This window comes from Pseudophryne corroboree, chromosome 1 (assembly GCF_028390025.1).
Source record: "Pseudophryne corroboree isolate aPseCor3 chromosome 1, aPseCor3.hap2, whole genome shotgun sequence".
Lineage (NCBI taxonomy): Eukaryota > Metazoa > Chordata > Amphibia > Anura > Myobatrachidae > Pseudophryne > Pseudophryne corroboree.
The window spans coordinates 57,176,204-57,198,906 of NC_086444.1; the positions used below are offsets into that span (position 1 = coordinate 57,176,204).

At 47.5% G+C, this 22,703-nt stretch overlaps 1 protein-coding gene across 1 annotated transcript in view; it reads left to right on the forward strand.

Moving 5' to 3' along the window:
* Positions 1-565: 565 nt before the first annotated feature.
* The window catches only part of CCDC68 (coiled-coil domain containing 68), a 115,894-nt gene continuing 93,756 nt past the window's right edge, over positions 566-22,703 (forward strand). The window contains exon 1 of the mRNA XM_063959897.1: positions 566-864. The gene's annotated coding sequence lies outside the window, so the exon portion shown is untranslated. The remainder of the gene's footprint in view (positions 865-22,703) is intronic.

Here is a 22,703-nt window from a genome sequence, read left to right on the forward strand (position 1 = left end):
GATGATAAAGGATGCATTTCTGCATTGTATGTTCTTGTACATTAGATAGATCACAAAATGCATTAAATTCAAAATTCAGCCGCAGAAATTTACATTTATGGATAGATTATTGTGTGTCGCAATTTTACATTACCTATATATCGGAACCAGGACGTTTCATTGCATTTGGAGCAGCACATGAGCCAGTTCTTCTTAAACGCTTATTAACTGAAACTTAAGTTCAAATTATAAAATTGTATCATCTTTAGCGCTGTCATAGCAACATGTCTGCCGTTTACATTGGAACCATACACACTATTCATATGTAACAGACCACAGCATAAGGTAACTGCTAGAATGGCTGCTATACACCCTTAGATATGATATCCCCGCATAATACATACCAGGAGGATTTCATCAGACAACCCATCATGCTATAAATGCAACTGTACCCATAACTAATGTAGCCAGTTATTAATGCATACACTGTGTCCTCGCCTTCCTGACTGATCATACACAGGTGTGTCTCATACCTTCCCCCAATCTGCATAGCCCCACCTGCGGGGGAGAGCCCTCACACAAATCGGTGTGATGTACTACAGTAGCAGTGAGATAACGCCACTGGCTGCAGGGAGGGTCTGTGTCACCTTTACACCTGGGGAAGTGCACACAGAAAGGAGGGTGAGACCTGACCGAAACCGCAGAGAGTGACAGCAGGAGCTGCTGAACTTTGCTCCAGCCTGGGAAGGGCTGCTACACCTGGCACAGGGCAGATACCTGCTCGCACAGCCTCACCTGGATGCAGGGATGATGCGCACGGATGGTGGCTGTGTGCGCAACGATGGCACAGCGCAATAGCGCTCACTGGCCGGCTGCAGCTCACAGGTAGGTCACCTTTTGCTCTCCGCCTGTGGTGGGACTACAAGTGCCAGAATGCTAGGACAGGCTGGGACTCTTCTTACCTGTGTATTTGTCGTCATAGATTGCAGTGTACATGCAGGATGCACTGGTGGGGGTGACTGGGATTTAGGCTTTGCCAGAGATGCCTATCAAGGGTTAATTTTGAAGCTTACAGTAGGAATGGGGATATTTACTGTCTTGTAAGGTGAGTGTGAGTCACTGGAAGGCGTTGCTCCAGGCCAGTAATCCTGCTCACCCGGCGTGGGGCTTTGCCTGTGGCTGATGGATGGGGAAGGCTAGCTACCTGCAGAGGGACCTGTCTGATGGGGTCAGGTGTGTGTGGGCAGTGGTGGTCTCCACATCTGAAACCGTCATCCTGCGGCTCTCCAGCTGTTGTGGAACTACAAGTCCCAGACCAAGTGGACATGTTTCAAAAGCTTAGAGAGAGATAACGCACTAACCACTCCTGTCCTCTTTCAAACACAGCCTGTAACAAGACAGGAGCGGATCGGTTGGTACTTTATCTCTCTCCACTTTATGGGGCAGATGTAAGTGATAAAGTACCAACCAACCAGCTTCTAACTGTCATCTTTCAAACCCAGCCTGTACCATGGCAGTTAGGAGCTGATTGGCTGGTGTTTTATCACTCTCCACTTTATCACTTTTCAAGGCTTAGTACATCTGGCCCATATGTCTCTCCAAGGCCCGAAGGAGGGTGTCACACATCACCCCCCAATATACCCTGGTGAGCAGAGACGGATGAATTTCTGTGATTACAAAGCTTGGCAACGATATAGCTAAATCTCCACTGGCAACTTCTGACCCGCTAACAGCTTCTGAACTACAAGTGTCAGCATACCCTGCCGGGAAGAGTATAGTATGTGGTTTTTTTCTTCCACCTTTTTGTTCTCCTTTTTTATGCAGTATCTACAGTAATTAGTTTTATCTTTAGGTAATTTGTGCGGTTTCTTCCTGTTAATCCTAATTGATGGCAGATCAGCACATGGGGCATGAGTGTTACACAGGGCTTTGTGTTCTGCAGCGCTGCGTCTCAACACTGCCACTTCCTGAAATTGTGCAATACAACAATACATTGCCGTGTGGTATAGTGTAAGCCGATGCCTCGCTGAAAGGGGTTGTTTTGTGTATAAACAGCAGATTTCCTGTGTTTGGGTCTCAGCTCCAGGCAGAGCCGGCCATAGGCATAGGCAAACTAGGCAATTGCCTAGGGCATTTGATATGCCTAGGGGCATCATCAGCTTCTGCTGATTAAAATGATATGCGACATGCCTATATTCTGTATGTAGCATTTCTTATGCAGATACAGCCGCAGTCTCGCACAGTATATTGGCATGCTGCATATCATTTTAATCAGCAGAAGCTGCTTGTGCATCCTAGCCACATAGCAATGCAAATAAGATGCATTTTCATAAAAAAGGTGCCCGACGTTAGCATTGATGCAAGATTTGTGAGGACACATCTGTATCCAAGCAGAGGCAGACGTCACAGTGTTAGTGGCAGTGTGAGTGCTGTGTGCATGTGAGTGGGTTGGTTCTGCAGTAGTGTTCAGAATATGTGTAAGGAGCATTATGTGTGTCATGTAAAAACGCATTAATAATGTGCAACATATGTGTAAAGGGCCACTATGTGTGTCATTATGTGTTTAAGGGCATTAATAATGTGCGGCATATGTGTAACAGGGTACTACTGTATGTGTGTCATTATGTGTATAGGGGCACTAATAATGTGCGGCATATGTGTAAGGGACATTATGTGTAAAAGGGCATTAATAAAGGTTGTCATAATGTGTAAGGTGCATTATGTTTATAAGGACATTAATGTGTCTCATATGTGTAAGGGGCATTACTGTGTGGAATTGTGTATAAATGCATTACTAATGTGTGGCATTATGTGTATAAGGTGCTCTACTACGTGGCGTTGCAAATAGAAAGGGCACTACTGTGTCATCTAATGTGAATAAAGAGCAATAGGGTGTGGTGTAATGTGAATAAGGAGCAATTCAGTGTGATGTAATGTGAATAAGGGGCTCTACTGTGAGGAGTAACGTTTATAAGGTAAAGTGATACTTCTGTGGGATGTAATATGAATTATGGACACTATCGCAAGATAAAATGTGACTAAAGTTGCAGTACTGTTTGGCGTAATTGGGATTGGGGCTACTATTGTGTGGCCATGTCCCTTCCCAGCAAGAAGATGCCCCTTTTTGGGCTGTGCGTCAAATGTGCGAACTGTTCCTATTTAAAATATAGGGGGTACAAGGACTGCTATGGGTGAGGGGTGATGGTGCTGGGAAAGAGGTGCAAGGTCAGAGGCAGAACCAGCGGTGGTGCTAGGGGGCACCAGCAAAAATCTTGCCTAGGGCATCATATTGGTTAGGGCCGGCTCTGGCTCCAGGTAAAATCCTTGGGGTCAGTAGGTCACCCTCTGATTCTTTACTCTTCATAGATACTGTAGCGGGACAGAGACTTGGAGACAGTTCTGTAAAGAAGATTTGTACAGATCTAGGAAAAAATGGGTTTCCTGAGACCAAACTAATGTGTGTGTGTTTCCCAAGATGGGGGGTAGGGGGTGATCACACTTATCTCGCCCCCTCCCCTTGGATCTACCCCCAGACGGAGGGAGACAAATCCGCACAAATCCTTACCAGCACGCTGCACCGCACAGCATAATACTTCTTATACATTGTATTAGGGGGGCATAGCCACGTCTCCTCGATTTGGCTATGTCCCGCCACTGCTTTAGACGGCCTTGCTTGCAGCAACAGGGGCATGCAATATACGCAGGTAACACTTAAGGGGACGTACTAAGCAGTGATAAAAGTGGAGAAGTGAGCCAGTAGAGAAGTTTCCCGTGGCAACCAATCAGCATTGACGTAACATTTATCATTTGCATAATACGAAAGTATACAGAGCAGCTGATTGGTTGCCATGGGCAGCTTCTCTACTGGCTCACTTCTTCACTGCTTAGTACATGTCCCCATTAGCGTATTAAGAGGAGCTGTACATATTTCATGGGGAAAAATAAGTCAAGGGACCGCACAATGGTGGTCATTCCGAGTTGTTCGCTCGCGAGCTGCTTTTAGCAACATTGCACATGCTAAGCCGCCGCCTACTGGGAGTGAATCTTAGCTTATCAACATTGCGAACGAAAGATTCGCAATATTGCGAAAAGACTTCTCTGTGCAGTTTCTGAGTAGCTCGAGACTTACTCTTCCAGTGCGATCAGTTCAGTGCTTGTCGTTCCTGGTTTGACGTCTCAAACACACCCAGCGTTCGCCCAGACACTCCCCCTTTTCTCCAGCCACTCCCGCGTTTTTCCCAGAAACGGTAGCGTTTTTTCACACACACCCATAAAACGGCCAGTTTCCGCCCAGTAACACCCATTTCCTGTCAATCACATTACGATCACCAGAACGAAGAAAAAACCTTGTTATTCCGTGAGTAAAATACCAATCTTCATAGCAAATTTACTTGGCGCAGTCGCAGTGCGAACATTGCGCATGCGCAATTAGCAGAAAATCGCTGCGATGCGAAGAAAATTACAGAGCGAACAACTCGGAATGAGGGCCATTGAGCCGGAAACAGTGGCGTCCCAATGTGTATCCATTGCCGGTCGCACGTCTGCAAATTTATGCTATTTGCAATTACTGGTACAAACCTTCTCCTGGTGTACAGTCATGCGTATTCTTGTGCCAGGACTGAAACGCCCACTTTGCGTGTCTCCAGACGCTGCAGTCACATCGAAACTTGCCCCAGCCTTGTGCAGATTTGTTATCTGGTCATGGCCTTCAATGTGAACAATTAAAGCATACTGTATGTGCACACCCGCGTCACTCCCATTACATGCCGATAAGATGGACCACCTCTGTGCATCCGCACAGCCACCTCACTGTCACCGCCAAGGAACGCCCAATACATTTTATATATTTATTTAAAGTTTCTCACATAGCGCAGCTTATTCCACTTCTGCGTGCTGAAATCACTCCTGCGACTCTGAATACAATTGGGATGCATGCGCAGCAATTAAGCCTGCCCCGATGTGTCACATGGTCTATTTTGAAGGTGTTGATTGGTGTTATGTAACACAGGGGTAAATGTATTAGCCTACGTGGTGCAGGCATCGTGAGTTCCTGGTGACTGTGCCCGATGTTTTAAAGGGGCATTCATTTAAAAGGCACAATATACTGTAATAGAAATGCAATGGCCATGTCCAGTGATCAGGGGTGTAGCTACCTAGGTCTGTGTAGGGGGTAATAGAATTGTATAGTGGCCATATTCAGTGCCGTAGCTTCACTAGCCTTCTCCATTTGTAAAGCGCAACGGAATATGCCATGCTATATAAAAAACAGTGATAAATAATAAGCCTTGTGCCTTGACCACGCCCCCAACCGATGGCATCACGGAGGGGCCAAAGGCACCAGTAAGTGCAGAACGGCGTGGAGCGTCCTCTGGATACTCTGGGGGATCTGCACAGACTGCAGGGGTGCCTGCCGGAAGTATTTAAAGGACGCTCCAGGCAGCACTGCAGAAGAGACCCTGGCTGCATGCCAGAGGCAGGGAGTGCGGGGCAGTGATAGTGCTGCCCACCGAGCACTGCACTCTGTGCGACTGTACATGTCGCCCACCCCAAGTTACTGCCCTGGCCGCATCCAGTAGTTAGGTCAGGCCACATTGGTGGTTAGAATTTCCTATATCTGATTCTGTATAGAGTGCATCATACTTGCCTACTTTTGAAAAAGCATTTCAGGGAGATGTGAAAGTAACAACTATCATTGCGGACGTGTACTGCTCCATCTGAGAGGCGTGTCATAAACATGACTTACATCCAAATGTAAATGAGCCTCAAAGTTAGTAAGATCTACTTGCTAAAGAAAAGACACCGATATTTTGCAGGATTTTTTTGTGTATTGTGTTTTACAGGAGGTTCCATATACTGTAAGTGGCCACGAGAAACTTTATTTAAAATGCATGTAGCCATAGGGATCAATGTGTCATAACCAATGCAGGGAAATGGCACTGATGTTCCCATATGAATGTATGTATCTCTGATTTCTTATTTTCCCCCAAGAATATAACAGCTATATAATGGGGTTAAGGTGCAATCAGGGAGATTGCTGGTCTATTCAGGGAGTCAGGGAGATTGCTTCTATTTCAGGGAGTCTCCTGCAGAATGAGGGAGGGTAGGCAACTCGGGAGTGTAGTGGAACTGTATTATGATCATATCCACTTTGTATTAGGTCTGTACACTTTACTCCTGGGCTTGGACCTGGCTGAACAGGGAAAAGTTCTGATAAACTGAGGGGTAAATGTACTAAGCCTCAGAGAGAGATAAAGAGGACAGAGATAAAGTACCAACCAAATGTTAAATGTTTAAGCCAATGCAAAAACAGTGGCAGAATGTAAATGTTCTTTCCAGATTATATCATGAACTGCAGGTTCTGATCGTTTCTCCAGATAGATTTGTTTATGTCCTTTGTATACAACAATAGTGAACGGACAGTTAGTATGATTACATATTGGTTAATGTCTGATCATTTGTACATTACAAATTAACTACAATGAAATATTTTACAGTAATGTTCCTGTGTGACTTTCATGTTTATGTGGCCATGACAACCTTGTTATATCTTGCAGTTTATTTGAACAATAGATTGTAAATAACTGTGACAAATTAGGAGGTAATTGAGCATTATGACTTGACTCACTAACCAATACACGAGTGTTTATAATGAGACGTCATTGGCAGCCAAATAGGTTTAGTCGTCTAGGAAGGCGGCACCGTGACAGGATTTGCCATAAACACAGCAGCTCTCATACATCTTGTTATGTCCATTTATGTAAGGTGATGTTGATAACACATTCAGTACCTTTCACAGTCCTGTTGTTTCCAACTCAGAAATATTTCCAGGCTCAGACCCTTTCTCACCCTGGAGGCTACTAAGACCCTCATCCACTCTGGTCATCTCCAGATTGGACTATTGTAACCTCCTCATATCTGGTCTCTCTCCACTCCAATCTACCCTCACTGCTGCTGCCCTCTCCAAATGTGCTACATCCTCTTGCTCTCTCTTACAAGCCCTGCGCTGGCTCCCCTTCCCCTTCGGACCCCAATTCAAGCTATTCCTCTCCGATCTCTGACCTTCTCTCTTTTCACACTCCTGCCCTCTTCACTCCACAAATGCATGCTGTCTCTCCTCCCAAGTGATTACGTCCTCCCACTCTTGCCTACAAGGTTTTACCCATGCTGTTCCCTACCTCTGGAATTCTCTCCCTTTCCTTATCAGACCTGGCTCCACCTCTCTACAAAGCTTCAAATGGACTCTCAAGACCCACTTCTTCATCGAACCCAGCCTTCTCTCATCCTAACCCTCTGTTCCACGCACACTGTCTACCCCATCTGTATCACCCCTTCTGCCCTCCCCTTTAGAGGGAGCGAGCTGGACCTTCTCCCCTCATGTGCTACTTCCCTTACTTATACCATCATCTAGTGTTGGCTCGAGAGGTGGGCTGCAGCACAGGTCAAAATTCAAATTGGGTGCCAGTGACCTGATTATGTGGGAATCAATACATATAAACAATGGTGGTGTATTAATTGCTGAACATTGGGTCTATTTCAGATACATACCGATGGTTTACGCTCAACTCCGATGTTTACCGATCTCAGTCGCAGTGCCCCAAAGCCATGTAAGGTCAGAGCAGGGGCAGCAATGGGGACCGTTTTACAAAATATGGGGAAGTTACGGGGTGTCCCTCCCCCCCCCCCCTTAATTGTGTAGGCATGAGAGGCGATTGCACAGCCATCTTAAGTAACCTGAGGGAACAGAACCGGCAGAAGGGGTCTATTTTCACAGTATTTGTGCATCACTGCTGTGTCCAGAGCGAACTGTAGGGGTAATTCAGATCTGATCGCTGGGCTGCTAATTTTGCTGTCCTGCGTTCGGATAGTTGCCGCCTAGTCGAGGGAGTGTAAATTCGCCGTGCCAGTTTGCGATCGTATGTGTAGCTGAGCTGCTAAAATACACTGTGTGCAGTGTGTGCGCAGCCCAGGACTTATTCCTACAGTGCAATGAGAACAGGCTGATCGGGTCCGGAGCAGACGTCAGACACCCTCCGTGAAAACGCTTGGACACGCCTGCGTTTTCCCGAACACTCCCAGTAAACGCCAATCACTTTGCGAACGCCTCTGCATTCAGATTTTTCACATCATCCCGTCGCTGACCGGCGTCCTCGTTGACAGACGCGCGTGCGCATTGCGGTGCATATTCATGCACAGTCAGGATCTGAATGCCCGCTGTGCCAAACCCACAGCAGTGATCAGATTTGAATTACCCCCCCCCCCCCCCCGTGTCCATGTCTGAATCACCCCCATAGTTCCTTTACCAAATGTGCATGCCATCTCCCCCCAAATACTTTTTCTGTCATAAAGGACTATTGATTAGTATTTGCCTTTCTGACTATAAAAGGGTCATATTTATAAAAGTCACTTTGTTTAATCTATGTAACATTATTCTATCACATCCGCAGCTGAGCTTTCAGTCTTCAGTGCGTGTGAACCACAAATATACAAAAGCTTTAGTAAAAAAAGATTAATAAATAATTAACAATATTTAACAACTATTTTTCCTATAGATGTGTCCTTATACCGTCAATACACTAAAATTTGCATCTTATTCGCAAAACTCCGTTCACAATGTACTAGAGCCGCTGGGCACGGGAATTAGTTCTAAGCGCGTACAAAGTCGCAGATGAAGCACAACTGAACTTGGCGGGAGAAATGCCGTTGCATTGTAGCACTTCGTTCACAGATTCGGATCCAGTCGCATACAGATGTACAAATGTTGCACATGAAACTGACCAGTGTAATCTAGCGGAGTAGTTTTGTCGCTTCCAGTTTTATTTATGTAAGCAAGGCGCACATTTTGAGCGAGAATGACGCTATGTGAGGCCGAGTCGGCGGGATCTGGCACTATGAGGGGGGCTGATAGGTAAGACAGTCGGAAAATCTGCACTAATTCAACCTCAGTGTATTCGGTAGTGGACCTGTTCGCCTGTTTTTAAATCCATTTTCGCCCATGCCTTTTTGTATTATTTTTTTTGTTGAATTGGCATGGGCGAAAACGGACCCAAAAACTGAAAATGCTTGCAAATTCGACAAAAAGCGTGGATCAGTGGCTAATTCGCTGCTCCACATTGTTTTTCACCCAGGCGGATTTTTAGACTGGTCGAAAAAATGGCACTAATTAAATACCCCCCTAAAGCTATAATGAGGCTTGCAAGTTAGTACAGTCATGTATGGCAGTTGCTTCATAGCATACTTGCCAATATTGCTGCTCCCTCTTCCGGGAGGGGGCAGCCTGATCGGCGAACAGGGGGGCGTGTCCGGTAGTGAGGGGGCGTGTCTGGGGCGTGGCGGCATGAAACATGTCATTGTGCTCCACCCCCCGCTATCCAGTGCCGAGGAAACAGGCGCAGGAGAGCTGGGGGCGGAGCTATGATGATGCGATTCAGCGTGAAACACGTCATCGGGTCCCCCTCGGACCGCCCACTGGTGCTCCGTTGTGGGCGGCCAAGGGGGGTTGCGGGAGCTGGCGGCGGATGCGGGACACTTGCCTACTTTTCCGGGGGGCCGAGAGCGTCACCCGATTTTCGGGAACCTCCCGGCCGTTCTGGGAGGGTAGGCAAGTATGCTTCATAGCAAACCTCAGTCAGAGCTTAAGACATGGTGCAAGGTGGTGCATACGGTCCAGGGGCACCAGCACTGCACACCCTGAACCCATATAATCATACTTGCCGCTGCCCTGCTGCAGACTGAAATGATTGGGCGTTCTGTTACGCAGTGATTTGCTCATGCGCAATAGAGATATCACTGGGAACAGGGTGCGCATGCATAGTAGACTCTCGCACAGTGCCAGTCTACTGCCCTGCCAGAGTGGAGCAGGCCCACATGGATACTGCACACAGGCCCTTTACTCTCTTAAACTGCTTTATTGGAGTCTTTTCCACCCATATTAACAGCACATAGTCAAAATCTTGAGAGATCCTCAATTAAGTACACTGCTTCCGTTTCCTGTGTTCAGTCCTTCCTATACCTGCTGTACAGTCCTGCTGTACCGTTCTCATCTCACTGCCCAGACACGACTTATATCCAGACAAGCATGTTACACCCAGTATATCATACTTCTCCTCTAGCATCATTCATTCCAGTTCTCATGTTTGATTTGGGAGACTCCCAGCATTTGTTACCATACATTTCCTACTTTTACTGTCTCTTTTATTACACATCTCCTGCTCTCCTTACTTCCCCCGATACATTGACCGAGCCATGACTACGGTCTTTTTCAGTCCCACCAGTTATTAGTTTAAAAATAAGAATTTACTCACCGGTATTTCTATTTCTCGTAGTCCGTAGTGGATGCTGGGAACTCCGTAAGGACCATGGGGAATAGACGGGCTCCGCAGGAGACTGGGCACTCTAAAGAAAAGATTAGGTACTATCTGGTGTGCACTGGCTCCTCCCTCTATGCCCCTCCTCCAGACCTCAGTTAGGGAAACTGTGCCCGGAAGAGCTGACATTACAAGGAAAGGAAATTTTGAATCCAGGGTAAGACTCATACCAGCCACACCAATCACACCGTACAACTTGTGATAACCTTACCCAGTTAACAGTATGAACAACAACTGAGCCTCACTCAACGGATGGCTCATAACAATAACCCTTAGTTAAGCAATAGCTATATACACGTATTGCAGAAAGTCCGCACTTGGGACGGGCACCCAGCATCCACTACGGACTACGAGAAATAGAATCACCGGTGAGTAAATTCTTATTTTCTCTGACGTCCTAGTGGATGCTGGGAACTCCGTAAGGACCATGGGGATTATACCAAAGCTCCCAAACGAGCGGGAGAGTGCGGATGACTCTGCAGCATCGAATGAGCAAACACAAGCTCCTCCTCAGCCAGGGTATCAAACTTGTAGAACTTTGCAAATGTGTTTGAACCCGACCAAGTAGCCACTCGGCAAAGCTGTAAAGCCGAGACCCCTCGGGCAGCCGCCCAAGAAGAGCCCACCTTCCTTGTGGAATGGGCTTTTACTGATTTTGGATGCGGCAATCCAGCCGCAGAATGAGCCTGCTGAATCGTGCTACAGATCCAGCGAGCAATAGTTTGCTTTGAAGCAGGAGCACCCAGCTTGTTGGGTGCATGCAAGATAAACAGCGAGTCAGTCTTCCTGACTCCAGCCATTCTGGAAACATATATTTTCAAAGCCCTGACTACGTCCAGCAACTTGGAGTCCTCCAAGTCCCGAGTAGCCGCAGGCACCACTATAGTTTGGTTCAAATGAAACGATGACACCACCTTTGGGAGAAATTGGGGACGAGTCCTCAATTCTGCCCTGTCCATATGGAAGATCAGATATGGGCTTTTACATGACAAAGCCGCCAATTCCGACACACGCCTAGCCGATGCTAAGGCCAACAGCATGACCACTTTCCACGTGAGATACTTTAGTTCCACGGTCTTAAGTGGCTCAAACCAGTGGGATTTCAGGAAATCCAACACAACGTTAAGATCCCAGGGTGCCACTGGTGGCACAAAAGGAGGCTGAATATGCAGCACTCCCTTAACAAATGTCTGAACCTCAGGCAGTGAAGCCAGTTATTTTTGAAAGAAAATGGATAGGGCCGAAATCTGGACCTTTATGGACCCCAATTTTAGGCCCATAGTCACCCCTGACTGTAGGAAGTGCAGGAAACGACCCAGTTGGAATTCCTCTGTAGGGGCCTTCCTGGCCTCACACCAAGCAACATATTTCCGCCATATACGGTGATAATGCTTTGCTGTCACGTCTTTTCTAGCCTTTATCAGCGTAGGAATAACTTCATGCGGAATGCCTTTTTCCGCTAGGATCCGGCGTTCAACCGCCATGCCGTCAAACGCAGCCGCGGTAAGTCTTGGAACAGACAGGGCCCTTGTTGTAACAGGTCCTGTCTGAGAGGCAGAGGCCATGGGTCCTCTGTGCGCATTTCTTGCAGTTCCGGGTACCAAGTCCTTCTTGGCCAGTCCGGAACAATGAGTATTGTTCTTATTCCTCTCTTTCTTACTATTCTCTAGAGATGAGCGCCTGAAATTTTTCGGGTTTTGTGTTTTGGTTTTGGGTTCGGTTCCGCGGCCGTGTTTTGGGTTCGACCGCGTTTTGGCAAAACCTCACCGAATTTTTTTTGTCGGATTCGGGTGTGTTTTGGATTCGGGTGTTTTTTTCAAAAAACACTAAAAAACAGCTTAAATCATAGAATTTGGGGGTCATTTTGATCCCAAAGTATTATTAACCTCAAAAACCATAATTTACACTCATTTTCAGTCTATTCTGAATACCTCACACCTCACAATATTATTTTTAGTCCTAAAATTTGCACCGAGGTCGCTGTGTGAGTAAGATTAGCGACCCTAGTGGCCGACACAAACACCGGGCCCATCTAGGAGTGGCACTGCAGTGTCACGCAGGATGTCCCTTCCAAAAAACCCTCCCCAAACAGCACATGACGCAAAGAAAAAAAGAGGCGCAATGAGGTAGCTGTGTGAGTAAGATTAGCGACCCTAGTGGCCGACACAAACACCGGGCCCATCTAGGAGTGGCACTGCAGTGTCACGCAGGATGGCCCTTCCAAAAAACCCTCCCCAAACAGCACATGACGCAAAGAAAAAAAGAGGCGCAATGAGGTAGCTGTGTGAGTAAGATTAGCGACCCTAGTGGCCGACACAAACACCGGGCCCATCTAGGAGTGGCACTGCAGTGTCACGCAGGATGGCCCTTCCAAAAAACCCTCCCCAAACAGCACATGACGCAAAGAAAAAAAGAGGCGCAATGAGGTAGCTGTGTGAGTAAGATTAGCGACCCTAGTGGCCGACACAAACACCGGGCCCATCTAGGAGTGGCACTGCAGTGTCACGCAGGATGTCCCTTCCAAAAAACCCTCCCCAAACAGCACATGACGCAAAGAAAAAAAGAGGCGCAATGAGGTAGCTGTGTGAGTAAGATTAGCGACCCTAGTGGCCGACACAAACACCGGGCCCATCTAGGAGTGGCACTGCAGTGTCACGCAGGATGTCCCTTCCAAAAAACCCTCCCCAAACAGCACATGACGCAAAGAAAAAAAGAGGCGCAATGAGGTAGCTGTGTGAGTAAGATTAGCGACCCTAGTGGCCGATACAAACACCGGGCCCATCTAGGAGTGGCACTGCAGTGTCACGCAGGATGTCCCTTCCAAAAAACCCTCCCCAAACAGCACATGACGCAAAGAAAAAAAGAGGCGCAATGAGGTAGCTGACTGTGTGAGTAAGATTAGCGACCCTAGTGGCCGACACAAACACCGGGCCCATCTAGGAGTGGCACTGCAGTGTCACGCAGGATGTCCCTTCCAAAAAAAACCTCCCCAATCAGCACATGATGCAAAGAAAAAGAAAAGAAAAAAGAGGTGCAAGATGGAATTGTCCTTGGGCCCTCCCACCCACCCTTATGTTGTATAAACAAAACAGGACATGCACACTTTAACCAACCCATCATTTCAGTGACAGGGTCTGCCACACGACTGTGACTGATATGACGGGTTGGTTTGGACCCCCCCCAAAAAAGAAGCAATTAATCTCTCCTTGCACAAACTGGCTCTACAGAGGCAAGATGTCCACCTCATCTTCACCCTCCGATATATCACCGTGTACATCCCCCTCCTCACAGATTATCAATTCGTCCCCACTGGAATCCACCATCTCAGCTCCCTGTGTACTTTGTGGAGGCAATTGCTGCTGGTCAATGTCTCCGCGGAGGAATTGATTATAATTCATTTTAATGAACATCATCTTCTCCACATTTTCTGGATGTAACCTCGTACGCCGATTGCTGACAAGGTGAGCGGCGGCACTAAACACTCTTTCGGAGTACACACTTGTGGGAGGGCAACTTAGGTAGAATAAAGCCAGTTTGTGCAAGGGCCTCCAAATTGCCTCTTTTTCCTGCCAGTATAAGTACGGACTGTGTGACGTGCCTACTTGGATGCGGTCACTCATATAATCCTCCACCATTCTATCAATGTTGAGAGAATCATATGCAGTGACAGTAGACGACATGTCCGTAATCGTTGTCAGGTCCTTCAGTCCGGACCAGATGTCAGCATCAGCAGTCGCTCCAGACTGCCCTGCATCACCGCCAGCGGGTGGGCTCGGAATTCTGAGCCTTTTCCTCGCACCCCCAGTTGCGGGAGAATGTGAAGGAGGAGATGTTGACAGGTCGCGTTCCGCTTGACTTGACAATTTTGTCACCAGCAGGTCTTTCAACCCCAGCAGACCTGTGTCTGCCGGAAAGAGAGATCCAAGGTAGGCTTTAAATCTAGGATCGAGCACGGTGGCCAAAATGTAGTGCTCTGATTTCAACAGATTGACCACCCGTGAATCCTTGTTAAGCGAATTAAGGGCTGCATCCACAAGTCCCACATGCCTAGCGGAATCGCTCCCTTTTAGCTCCTTCTTCAATGCCTCCAGCTTCTTCTGCAAAAGCCTGATGAGGGGAATGACCTGACTCAGGCTGGCAGTGTCTGAACTGACTTCACGTGTGGCAAGTTCAAAGGGCATCAGAACCTTGCACAACGTTGAAATCATTCTCCACTGCACTTGAGACAGGTGCATTCCATCTCCTATATCGTGCTCAATTGTATAGGCTTGAATGGCCTTTTGCTGCTCCTCCAACCTCTGAAGCATATAGAGGGTTGAATTCCACCTCGTTACCACTTCTTGCTTCAGATGATGGCAGGGCAGGTTCAGTAGTTTTTGGTGGTGCTCCAGTCTTCTGTACGTGGTGCCTGTACGCCGAAAGTGTCCCGCAATTTTTCTGGCCACCGACAGCATCTCTTGCACGCCCCTGTCGTTTTTTAAAAAATTCTGCACCACCAAATTCAAGGTATGTGCAAAACATGGGACGTGCTGGAATTTGCCCATATTTAATGCACACACAATATTGCTGGCGTTGTCCGATGCCACAAATCCACAGGAGAGTCCAATTGGGGTAAGCCATTCCGCGATGATCTTCCTCAGTTGCCGTAAGAGGTTTTCAGCTGTGTGCGTATTCTGGAAAGCGGTGATACAAAGCGTAGCCTGCCTAGGAAAGAGTTGGCGTTTGCGAGATGCTGCTACTGGTGCCGCCGCTGCTGTTCTTGCGGCGGGAGTCCATACATCTACCCAGTGGGCTGTCACAGTCATATAGTCCTGACCCTGCCCTGCTCCACTTGTCCACATGTCCGTGGTTAAGTGGACATTGGGTACAACTGCATTTTTTAGGACACTGGTGAGTCTTTTTCTGACGTCCGTGTACATTCTCGGTATCGCCTGCCTAGAGAAGTGGAACCTAGATGGTATTTGGTAACGGGGGCACACTGCCTCAATAAATTGTCTAGTTCCCTGTGAACTAACGGCGGATACCGGACGCACGTCTAACACCAACATAGTTGTCAAGGACTCAGTTATCCGCTTTGCAGTAGGATGACTGCTGTGATATTTCATCTTCCTCGCAAAGGACTGTTGAACAGTCAATTGCTTACTGGAAGTAGTACAAGTGGGCTTACGACTTCCCCTCTGGGATGACCATCGACTCCCAGCGGCAACAACAGCAGCGCCAGCAGCAGTAGGCGTTACACGCAAGGATGCATCGGAGGAATCCCAGGCAGGAGAGGACTCGTCAGAATTGCCAGTGACATGGCCTGCAGGACTATTGGCATTCCTGGGGAAGGAGGAAATTGACACTGAGGGAGTTGGTGGGGTGGTTTGCGTGAGCTTGGTTACAAGAGGAAGGGATTTACTGGTCAGTGGACTGCTTCCGCTGTCACCCAAAGTTTTTGAACTTGTCACTGACTTATTATGAATGCGCTGCAGGTGACGTATAAGGGAGGATGTTCCGAGGTGGTTAACGTCCTTACCCCTACTTATTACAGCTTGACAAAGGGAACACACGGCTTGACACCTGTTGTCCGCATTTCTGGTGAAATACCTCCACACCGAAGAGCTGATTTTTTTGGTATTTTAACCTGGCATGTCAACGGCCATATTCCTCCCACGGACAACAGGTGTCTCCCCGGGTGCCTGACTTAAACAAACCACCTCACCATCAGAATCCTCCTGGTCAATTTCCTCCCCAGCGCCAGCAACACCCATATCCTCCTCATCCTGGTGTACTTCAACACTGACATCTTCAATCTGACTATCAGGAACTGGACTGCGGGTGCTCCTTCCAGCACTTGCAGGGGGCGTGCAAATGGTGGAAGGCGCATGCTCTTCACGTCCAGTGTTGGGAAGGTCAGGCATCGCAACCGACACAATTGGACTCTCCTTGTGGATTTGGGATTTCAAAGAACGCACAGTTCTTTGCGGTGCTTTTGCCAGCTTGAGTCTTTTCAGTTTTCTAGCGAGAGGCTGAGTGCTTCCATCCTCATGTGAAGCTGAACCACTAGCCATGAACATAGGCCAGGGCCTCAGCCGTTCCTTGCCACTCCGTGTGGTAAATGGCATATTGGCAAGTTTACGCTTCTCCTCCGACAATTTTATTTTAGGTTTTGGAGTCCTTTTTTTACTGATATTTGGTGTTTTGGTTTTGACATGCTCTGTACTATGCCATTGGGCATCGGCCTTGGCAGACGACGTTGCTGGCATTTCATCGTCTCGGCCATGACTAGTGGCAGCAGCTTCAGCACGAGGTGGAAGTGGATCTTGATCTTTCCCTAATTTTGGAACCTCAACATTTTTGTTCTCCATATTTTAATAGGCACAACTAAAAGGCACCTCAGGTAAACAATGGAGATGGATGGATTGGATACTAGTATACAATTATGGACGGGCTGCCGAGTGCCGACACAGAGGTAGCCACAGCCGTGAACTACCGCACTGTACTGTGTCTGCTGCTAATATATAGACTGGTTGATAAAGAGATAGTATACTCGTAACTAGTATGTATGTATAAAGAAAGAAAAAAAAACCACGGTTAGGTGGTATATACAATTATGGACGGGCTGCCGAGTGCCGACACAGAGGTAGCCACAGCCGTGAACTACCGCACTGTACTGTGTCTGCTGCTAATATATAGACTGGTTGATAAAGAGATAGTATACTCGTAACTAGTATGTATGTATAAAGAAAGAAAAAAAAACCACGGTTAGGTGGTATATACAATTATGGACGGGCTGCCGAGTGCCGACACAGAGGTAGCCACAGCCGTGAACTACCGCACTGTACTGTGTCTGCTGCTAATATATAGACTGGTTGATAAAGAGATAGTATACTCGTAACTAGTATGTATGTATAAAGAAAGAAAAAAAAACCACGGTTAGGTGGTATATACAATTATGGACGGGCTGCCGAGTGCCGACACAGAGGTAGCCACAGCCGTGAACTACCGCACTGTACTGTGTCTGCTGCTAATATATAGACTGGTTGATAAAGAGATAGTATACTCGTAACTAGTATGTATGTATAAAGAAAGAAAAAAAAACCACGGTTAGGTGGTATATACAATTATGGACGGGCTGCCGAGTGCCGACACAGAGGTAGCCACAGCCGTGAACTACCGCACTGTACTGTGTCTGCTGCTAATATATAGACTGGTTGATAAAGAGATAGTATACTCGTAACTAGTATGTATGTATAAAGAAAGAAAAAAAAACCACGGTTAGGTGGTATATACAATTATGGACGGGCTGCCGAGTGCCGACACAGAGGTAGCCACAGCCGTGAACTACCGCACTGTACTGTGTCTGCTGCTAATATATAGACTGGTTGATAAAGAGATAGTATACTCGTAACTAGTATGTATGTATAAAGAAAGAAAAAAAAACCACGGTTAGGTGGTATATACAATTATGGACGGGCTGCCGAGTGCCGACACAGAGGTAGCCACAGCCGTGAACTACCGCACTGTACTGTGTCTGCTGCTAATATATAGACTGGTTGATAAAGAGATAGTATACTCGTAACTAGTATGTATGTATAAAGAAAGAAAAAAAAACCACGGTTAGGTGGTATATACAATTATGGACGGGCTGCCGAGTGCCGACACAGAGGTAGCCACAGCCGTGAACTACCGCACTGTACTGTGTCTGCTGCTAATATATAGACTGGTTGATAAAGAGATAGTATACTCGTAACTAGTATGTATGTATAAAGAAAGAAAAAAAAACCACGGTTAGGTGGTATATACAATTATGGACGGGCTGCCGAGTGCCGACACAGAGGTAGCCACAGCCGTGAACTACCGCACTGTACTGTGTCTGCTGCTAATATATAGACTGGTTGATAAAGAGATAGTATACTCGTAACTAGTATGTATGTATAAAGAAAGAAAAAAAAACCACGGTTAGGTGGTATATACAATTATGGACGGGCTGCCGAGTGCCGACACAGAGGTAGCCACAGCCGTGAACTACCGCACTGTACTGTGTCTGCTGCTAATATATAGACTGGTTGATAAAGAGATAGTATACTCGTAACTAGTATGTATGTATAAAGAAAGAAAAAAAAACCACGGTTAGGTGGTATATACAATTATGGACGGGCTGCCGAGTGCCGACACAGAGGTAGCCACAGCCGTGAACTACCGCACTGTACTGTGTCTGCTGCTAATATATAGACTGGTTGATAAAGAGATAGTATACTCGTAACTAGTATGTATGTATAAAGAAAGAAAAAAAAACCACGGTTAGGTGGTATATACAATTATGGACGGGCTGCCGAGTGCCGACACAGAGGTAGCCACAGCCGTGAACTACCGCACTGTACTGTGTCTGCTGCTAATATATAGACTGGTTGATAAAGAGATAGTATACTCGTAACTAGTATGTATGTATAAAGAAAGAAAAAAAAACCACGGTTAGGTGGTATATACAATTATGGACGGGCTGCCGAGTGCCGACACAGAGGTAGCCACAGCCGTGAACTACCGCACTGTACTGTGTCTGCTGCTAATATATAGACTGGTTGATAAAGAGATAGTATACTACTAATATTATATACTGGTGGTCAGGTCACTGGTCACTAGTCACACTGGCAGTGGCACTCCTGCAGCAAAAGTGTGCACTGTTTAATTTTAATATAATATTATGTACTCCTGGCTCCTGCTATAACCTATAACTGGCACTGCAGTAGTGCTCCCCAGTCTCCCCCACAATTATAAGCTGTGTGAGCTGAGCAGTCAGACAGATATATAATATATATATAGATGATGCAGCACACTGGCCTGAGCCTGAGCAGTGCACACAGATATGGTATGTGACTGACTGAGTCACTGTGTGTATCGCTTTTTTCAGGCAGAGAACGGATATATTAAATAAACTGCACTGTGTGTCTGGTGGTCACTCACTATATAATATATTATGTACTCCAGGCTCCTGCTATAACCTATAACTGGCACTGCAGTAGTGCTCCCCAGTCTCCCCCACAATTATAAGCTGTGTGAGCTGAGCAGTCAGACAGATATATATAATATTATATATAGATAATAGATGATGCAGCACACTGGCCTGAGCCTGAGCAGTGCACACAGATATGGTATGTGACTGAGTCACTGTGTGCTGTGTATCGCTTTTTTCAGGCAGAGAACGGATTATAAATAAAAGTGGTGGTCACTGGTCACTATCAGCAAAACTCTGCACTGTACACTACTGAGTACTCCTAATGCTCCCCAAAATTAGTAAATCAAGTGTCTCTCTAATCTATTCTAATTCTAAACGGAGAGGACGCCAGCCACGTCCTCTCCCTATCAATCTCAATGCACGTGTGAAAATGGCGGCGACGCGGGCTCCTTATATAGAATCCGAGTCTCGCGATAGAATCCGAGCCTCGCGAGAATCCGACAGCGTCATGATGACGTTCGGGCGCGCTCGGGTTAACCGAGCAAGGCGGGAAGATCCGAGTCGCTCGGACCCGTGAAAAAAAACATGAAGTTCTGGCGGGTTCGGATTCAGAGAAACCGAACCCGCTCATCTCTACTATTCTCAGTACCTTGGGTATGAGAGGAAGAGGAGGAAACACATATACCGACTGGTACACCCACGGTGTCACTAGGGCGTCCACAGCTATCGCCTGAGGGTCCCTTGACCTGGCGCAATATCTTTTTAGCTTTTTGTTGAGGCGGGACGCCATCATGTCCACCTGTGGCAGTTCCCATCGGTTTGCAATCAGTTGGAAGACTTCTTGATGAAGTCCCCACTCTCCCGGGTGGAGGTCGTGTCTGCTGAGGAAGTCTGCTTCCCAGTTGTCCACTCCCGGAATGAACACTGCTGACAGTGCTTGCATGTGATTCTCCGCCCATCGAAGAATCTTTGTGGCTTCCGCCATTGCCATCCTGCTTCTTGTGCCGCCCTGGCGGTTTACATGGGCGACCGCCGTGATGTTGTCTGACTGAATCAGCACTGGCCGGTTTTGAAGCAGGGGCTCTGCTTGACTCAGGGCGTTATAAATGGCCCTTAATTCCAGTATATTTATGTGTAGAGAAGTCTCCAGACTTGACCACAGCCCTTGGAAGTTTCTTCCCTGTGTGACTGCCCCCCATCCTCGGAGGCTTGCATCCCTGTTCACCAGGACCCAGTTCTGTATGCCGAACCTGCGGCCCTCGAGAAGGTGAGCACTCTGCAGCCACCACAGAAGAGACACCCTGGCCCTTGGGGACAGGGTGATCAGCCGATGCATCTGAAGATGCGATCCGGACCACTTGTCCAACAGATCCCACTGAAAGATCCTCGCATGGAACCTGCCGAAGGGAATGGCTTCGTATGAAGCCACCATCTTTCCCAGGACTCGCGTGCAGTGATGCACCGATACCTGTTTTGGTTTCAGGAGGTCCCTGACCAGAGATGCTAATTCCTGGGCCTTCTCCACCGGGAGAAACACCTTCTTCTGTTCTGTGTCCAGAATCATGCCCAGGAAAAGCAGACGCGTCGTAGGAATCAGCTGCGACTTTGGAACATTCAGAATCCAGCCGTGCTGTTGCAACACTTCCTGAGAGAGTGCTACGCTGATCAACAACTGCTCCCTGGACCTCGCCTTTATGAGGAGATCGTACAAGTACGTGATAATTATAACTCCCTTCTGCCGAAGGAGTATCATCATTTCGGCCATTACCTTGGTAAATATTCTCGTTGCCGTGGACAGGCCAAACGGCAACGTCCGGAATTGGTAATGACAGTCCTGTACCACAAATCTGAGGTACTCCTGGTGAGGTGGGTAAATGGGGACATGCAAGTAAGCATCTTTGATGTCCAGCGATACCATAAAATCCCCCTCTTCCAGGCTTGCAATAACCGCTCTGAGCGATTCCATTTTGAACTCGAATTTCTTTATATAAGTGTTCAAGGATTTTAAATTCAGAATGGGTCTCACCGAACCGTCCGGTTTCGGTACCACAAACATTGTGGAATAGTAACCCCTTCCCTGTTGAAGGAGGGGGACCCTGACAATCACTTGCTGGAGGTACAGCTTGTGAATTGCCGCCAGCACTACCTCCCTTTCCATGGGGGAAGCTGGCAAGGCTGATTTGAGGTAACGGCGGGGGGGAGTCGCTTCGAATTCCAGCTTGTATCCCTGAGATACAATTTGTATAGCCCAGATTCCACCTGTGAGCGAACCCACTGGCTGCTGAAGTTTCGGAGACGCGCCCCCACTGCACCTGGCTCCGCCTGTGGAGCCCCAACGTCATGCGGTGGACATAGTGGAAGCAGGGGAGGACTTTTGTTCCTGGGAACTGGCTGCATGGTGCAGCTTCTTACCTCTACCCCTGCCTCTGGCAAGAAAGGATGCGCCCCTGACCCTCTTGCCTTTTTGGGAACGAAAGGACTGCATTTGATAATACGGTGCTTTCTTAGGCTGTGAGGAAACCGGAGGCAAGAAAGTCGACTTTCCAGCTGTCGCTGTAGACACGAGGTCCGACAGACCGTCCCCAAACAATTCCTCACCCTTATAAGGCAAAACCTCCATGTGTTTTTTAGAATCAGCATCTCCTGTCCATTGCCGAGTCCATAAGACCCTCCTGGCAGAAATGGACATAGCATTAATTCTAGAGCCCAGCAGACAAACGTCCCTCTGAGCATCCCGCATATATAAGACGACGTCTTTGATATGGCCCAGGGTTAGCAAAACAGTATCTCTGTCGAGGGAATCTATGTCGTCTAACAGAGTATCTGTCCACGCTGCTACAGCACTACACATACAGGCTGAAGCAATAGCAGGTCTCAGTAGAGTACCAGAGTGTGTATATACTGACTTCAGGATAGCTTCCTGCTTTCTATCCGCAGGCTCCTTTAGGGCGGCCGTATCCTGAGACGGCAGGGCCACCTTTTTAGATAAGCGTGTCAGCGCCTTGTCCACCCTAGGGGATGTTTCCCAACGTAACCTGTCCGTTGGCGGGAAAGGGTACGCCATCAGTAACCTCTTAGAAATCACTAATTCCTTATCAGGGGAACTCCACGCTTCTTCACACAATTCATTTAATTCATCAGATGGGGGAAAAGTCACTGGCTGCTTTTTCTCCCCAAACATATAAACCCTCTTGGTATTAACAGGGTTAATCTCAGAAATGTATAATACATCTTTCATTGCAATAATCATGTATCGGATGGCCTTGGTCATTTTAGACTGTAAATGTGCCTCATCATCGTCGACACTGGAGTCGGACTCCGTGTCGACATCTGTGTCAACCATCTGAGATAGAGGGCGTTTATGAGCCCCTGACGGTTTCTGAGTCGCCTGGGCAGGCGCGGGCTGAGACCCCGGCTGTCCC